The 6,000-nt window shown below is 33.0% G+C and overlaps 1 non-coding gene across 1 annotated transcript; it reads left to right on the plus strand.

Annotated features, from left to right (window-relative positions):
- Positions 1-5,196: 5,196 nt before the first annotated feature.
- Positions 5,197-5,305, plus strand: LOC117612589. The gene has a single exon (XR_004583458.1). It is a non-coding gene; the product is annotated as a small nucleolar RNA R71 (small nucleolar RNA).
- Positions 5,306-6,000: the final 695 nt, after the last annotated feature.

Below are 6,000 nucleotides of genomic sequence, written 5' to 3' on the forward strand. Positions count from 1 at the left end.
CAACTTGGACAAGTCTTGCAAAATTCATACACATCTTTGAAAAGTTTAGGCCAATAAAAACCACACTAAAGAGTCACACACATCTTTGAAAAATCATACACATTTTTGACATCAGGAAATGAATCTTTTATAGGCAAATATTCGAAAGGCTCCTCATAAGATATCCTAGAAAGATGGTCTGCAACAACATTCTCCACTCATTTCTTGTCCTTGATTGTAAGGTTAAATTCTTCGAGAAGCCAAATCCATCTAATCAATCATGATTTGGCTCCCTTCTTTGTCAATAAATACTTCAAGGCCGAATGATCTGTAAAAACAACAATTTGTAAGCCCAAAATGTATGACCTAAACTTTTCCAGTACAAAAATTACAGCAAGCAATTCTTTTCCAGTTGTACTGAAATTTTTCTATGCACTATTCAAAGTTTTGGTTGCATAGCAAATAACAACAGGCTTCTTGTCTTTTCTTTGCCCTAGCACTGCACCAATAGCACCATCACTAGCATCACACATTATTTCAAATGGTATAGACCAATCTGGGGGGCTGCATTACGGGAGTTGATGTTAGCATTTTAATCAGTTTCTCAAATGCTTCTTGACATGCATAATTCCAATCAAATTTAGCATCTTTTTCCAAGAGATTATTCAATGGCCTTGCAATTGCACTAAAATTTGTTATGAATCTCCGCTAGAAACTTGCATGTACTAAAAAAGATCTAATTTCTTTAACAGTTTTAGGAATAGGTAAATTAGCAATTAAATCAATTTTTGACTTATCCACTTCAATTCCTTTGTGAGAAACAATGTGTCCAAGTACTATGCCAGATGTGACCATGAATTGGCATTTCTCCCAGTTAAGCACCAAAATTTTCTCTTTACACCTGATAAGAACACTCTCCAAGTTAGATAAACAATCAGAAAATGAATCACCAAACACAATAATATCATCCATGAAAACTTCTAAATATTTTTCTACCATGTCACTAAATATGCTTATCATGCAACGTTGGAATGTGGCTGGTGCATTGCAAAGACCAAAAAGCATTTTTCTAAAAGCGAAAGTTCCAAATGGGCAAGTAAAAGTTGTTTTTTTCTTGATCTTCTAATGAAATCTCAATTTGATAATATCCTGAATAACCATCTAAAAAACAATAATACATATGCCCTGCAACTCTTTCCAAAATTTGGTCAAGAAATGGTAAAGGAAAATGATCCTTTCTTGTGACTGAGTTCAATTTAAGATAATCAATACACATTCTCCATCCAGTAGTGACCCTAGTTGGTACCATTTCTCCATTATCATTTTCAACTACTGTGACTCCTGATTTTTTAGGAACAACGTGAGTAGGACTCACCCATTTGCTATCAGAAATTGGATATATGATACCTGCATCCCAAAGTTTAAGTACTTCTTTTTGCACAACTTCTTTCATTGTTGGGTTAAGTCTACGTTGAGCCTGCCTAACTGGTTTAGCATCTTCTTCAAGAAAAATTTGGTGTGTGCAAACCAAAGAACTAATACCTTTAATATCAGATAAAGTCCATCCAATAGCAGTCCTATGATCTTTCAAAACTTTAAGTAACATACCTTCATGCAAAAGCTCTATTTTAGAAGATATTACCACATGATAGGTCTCATCTTCTCCCAGAAAAGCATATTTAAGTCCAGCAGGAAGAGGCTTCAATTCACATTTTGGGGATTTTTCTCTTGATGATTTTGTCTCATCACTTGTAGTTGGCAGCTCCTCATATTTTGGTATCCAACCATTATGTTCTTGTACCTACGCAAAATCCAACAAAGAACAAAGATATTGTATTTGAAAATCTTGTGCAACATTACAATCCCTATTTACTAAACAAAATTGCAATGGATGAGAAGAAAAAAAAGAATTAAAGCAATTTTGAACAATTGTCTCGATCATGTAAACTTCTTTGTCGACATCTTCATTGTTTGCGGGTTGCTTGCATATGTTGAATATGTTGAGCTCCAATGTCATGTTCCCAAATGATAGTTGCATAAGTCCATTCCTGCAATTTATATGAGCATTAAATGTAGCAAGAAATGGTCTTCCAAGAATAACAGGAATTTGAGAATTAGAATGCACAACTGGTTCAGTATCCAAAACTATAAAATCAACTGGAAAATAAAATTTGTCTACTTGAACCAGCACATCTTCCACCATACCTCTTGGGATTTTGACTAAACGGTCAGCCAATTGCAATGTTATTGAGGTGGGTTTTAATTCACCAAGACCCAATTGCTTATAAACCGAGTAAGGCAACAAATTAACACTAGCACCCAAATCCAATAAAGCTTGTTCAATGCTAAAATTCCCAATAATACAAGAAATTGTGGGACAACCTGGATCTTTGTACTTGGGTGGAGTATTAGTTTGAAGAATTGCACTTACATTTTCAGTTAAAAATGCGGTCTTATCAACATTGTGCTTTCTTTTGATAGTGCATTAATCCTTCAAAAATTTTGAATATGAAGGAATTTGTTTTATAGCATCCAAAAGAGGTATATTGATTTTCACTTGTTTAAAAACCTCCAAAATTTCAGGATTTTGATTTTTCTTTACAGCCTTAAGTGCTTGTGGGAATGGAGCTGGAAAATGGCACTTAACAATTTCAGAATCATTATTTTCTTTTTCATTATTTTTGGATTTTTCTGAATTCTTTTTATTTTCAACTGTTACTAAATCAACTTTCCCAATTATTTTTCCACTGCGAAAGAGTAGTGACAGCCTTCACATATTCATGCTTATTTTCATTCAAAGAAGAAGAAGAAGGGGTAGTTACCTCTAACTGTGCATGTGGATTAGGTTGGACTTGAGAAGGAAATTTACCCTTTTCTTGAATTGACAGTGAAGAAGTGAGTTTGGAAAGAGTGCTCTTAATCTCACCAATATCTTGTGCATTCTTTTGATTTGTGGCAGTTTTGGCTTTGTATGAATTGCTTCATAACATCTTCCAAATTTGATGACGATGATTGTCCTTCCACCTGTGGAGAATAATAAAAAGAATTAGATATTTGTTGAGGCACATTATTATTAGTATTATTTCTCCAATTGAAATTTGGGTGGTTTCTTCATCCTGGATTATAAGTTTCAGAAAAAGTGGATGGTTTTTTAAATTGATTCACAAAGTTTGCTTGATCATGCAACATTTCTCTGAAAGCTGGAAGTGTTGGACACTCTTTTGTTACATGTCCCATGACCCAGCAAACTTCACAAATCTCAAAAATTTCTTGACTTGCAATTGAATTAACTTTTTGAGGCAATTTTGATTTTAGGGTTTCAACTTCCCTAGCCATTGTTGTCAATTGAGTTTTGAGACTATCTTCCTCCTTAAGGTGAGAAATACCGCCGCTAGAAGGATTAATAGAAGATTTTGCCTTTTGGGAATTAGGCTCAAATGTGTTGGGAGTGTTCCAAATCTGAGATTTATCTGCAATTTCATCAAGAAAATCAAAAGCATCTTCAGGATCTTTATACATAAAATTTCCATTGAACATCGTCTCAATAAATTGTCAATTGTTGGTAAATTTTAACAACATTATTAAAACCTTGCAAGCGCACAAATCAAATGATAGTATAGTAGGCAAGCAAGGGTCGATTCCACAGAGATTGTGATCTAAAGAGATGTTTATCAATGTCACACAATGAAAACTAAAACACAATTAAACACGAAAACAAAATAAAGATTGAAATCACAAGGACTTCCAACACCAAGGGGGGTTTTGATTTGATTTTGTGAATAAAACAAAATAAGGAAAAGAAAACAAAAGAGAATTTAAATTAGAGTTTAAGAGAAATTGGTTTAAAATCAATCAAGAACAATAGCTAGGACTTACTATCCACCTCCAAACAATCAATCAATCCATAAACAACAATAGATAATCAATTTCTAGCAAGCATATGATGACGACACTCATAACAAGATCATGGCATTTGACTCGAGTTGTATGATTCTCTCTTAAGTGTATGTAAAGTGTATGACATTTACATCAATACGTGTATTCTTAAGTGAAATCTAGTATGACATTTACTCAAATTAACAATCAAGAATCCATTAAGATCAAAGAGAATATGAATGTCACAAAAAACCTAAAACATGGCATTTGTTATTAGGAATTCAAGAATTTATTTCTCATAACTAGTTCTTAACCCAATTATTCGTTGCAAACAAGAACACATTCAATATGGAAATTGACCTATGTTCTACAACAATTTAATTCCAATACATGCTTCTAAGTTAGCTACTCAAAGAAACAAAATATCAGAATTCACATAACATAGAGAAACCAAAATCATCACGCTTGTAGAAACTAAAAATCCATTAAACTTGTTTATAAAATTGAAATCATGTTTAGGGCTTCAAGATTAAGCCCTAACTAACAAGAAATTAGTTACTCATGGTCTTGGATGAACTCAAAAATAAATACATAAGAACTGAAAATTAAAAGAAGGAAGGAAAAGAAAGAACTCATCGGCAGCTTTCTCCTCTTGCGTGGTTGATCTCTTTAGGACGTGAATCCTTTGTATCAGGCCTTGGCTCGTCTTTATATCACTTATATCAGAGTTCTAAAACCTAAAATTGACTGAAAATTCGTCCAAGAAGTCCTGGTAAACAAGGAATCCAAATAGGAAAGTAAAAATCACAATTCCTAACTCCACTGGGAAATACAGCTCAGCCCAATGTTCACATGATTTGGGGACCTTCGGCCTTGTAGAAAAATCATTAAAAATATATTTTATAAATATAAATGTCTTATCTTTCCAACCATATATAGCACGTAACTTGGACAATTCGGGAAGGCTTCCGTTTCTTCACATTCACGTAACATGTACGAAACTGTCCTGTCTGCACGTGGGCTAATTTTACTTGTAATACTGTACCAATTGGCTCAGTAGAAAATTCTAGAAAAATTATAGATTGAACTTCAAGATGTTAGCTTTCATCTCTAATTGGCCTTGCACTAAAATTCCTCCGAAAAGTTGATTTTCCCCTAAAAACCTTCTAAGAGCGCAGAAAAGCTGAAAATCAGAAAAGTAAAGTAATAATCACTTTTTAAATCTAATTCTCTTACAAAACCTAAGTAAAAAGAGTACATAAATGAGTATATTTATGGACTTATCATCAATCTTTAGGTGTTAAGCCATCATAAAAATGACTTACCACCCTCCATCTTTCAAAACCATGGTGAGGACATAACATTAACAAATCTTTAAATCTTTCCCAAGCTTGAGGTAAAGACTCAGTATCTTTTTGAGAAAATGTGGTCATCTGTCTTTTCAAAGAATTTGTCTTTTGAATTGGGAAAAATTTCTTGAAAAATTCAGTTTGCATTTCAAGCAATGTTCCAATTGTTCTTGGCCTTAGAGAATAAAGCCAAGTTTTCGCTTTATCTTTCAATGAAAATGGAAAAAGTTTTAGCAAAACTGTATCAAGCCTACACCCTTGTGTTGGAAAAGTTCCACAAACTTCCTCAAACTCACGCACATATGAATATGGATTTTCAGATTCCATTCCATGAAAAGTTGGTAAAAGTTGTATCATGCCCGGTTTAAAATCAAAAGTTTGACCATTTAACGGAAAAATGATGCAAGATGGCACACTTGTACGAGCAGGATGCAAATAATCATGTAATGTCCTGACAAGTGGATTCTCATCATTATGAACACTACGATTCTCATCATTATGAACATTATGATTATCTTCATCATTTTAGGGGCCTTCTAATGCATTATTATTATTATTATTATTCTCAGCCATTTGTGACGAAATTAGGTCAAATTGAGGTTTCTTTGCAAATCCACCAAACCAATCACGATATCTCATAAACAAAATAAAGAAGCAACAAATAAATAAATAAAAACTAAACTAAATTTTTTTTAAATTTTTTTATATAAAAAAATAAGACAAAAGCAAACAAAAAAAATAAAAACACCAAAAATAAAAATAGAAATGAAAAATTGAGTTTGATAAGCCTTACCGA

Source organism: Prunus dulcis, unplaced genomic scaffold (genome assembly GCF_902201215.1).
Source record: "Prunus dulcis unplaced genomic scaffold, ALMONDv2, whole genome shotgun sequence".
Classification (NCBI taxonomy): domain Eukaryota; kingdom Viridiplantae; phylum Streptophyta; class Magnoliopsida; order Rosales; family Rosaceae; genus Prunus; species Prunus dulcis.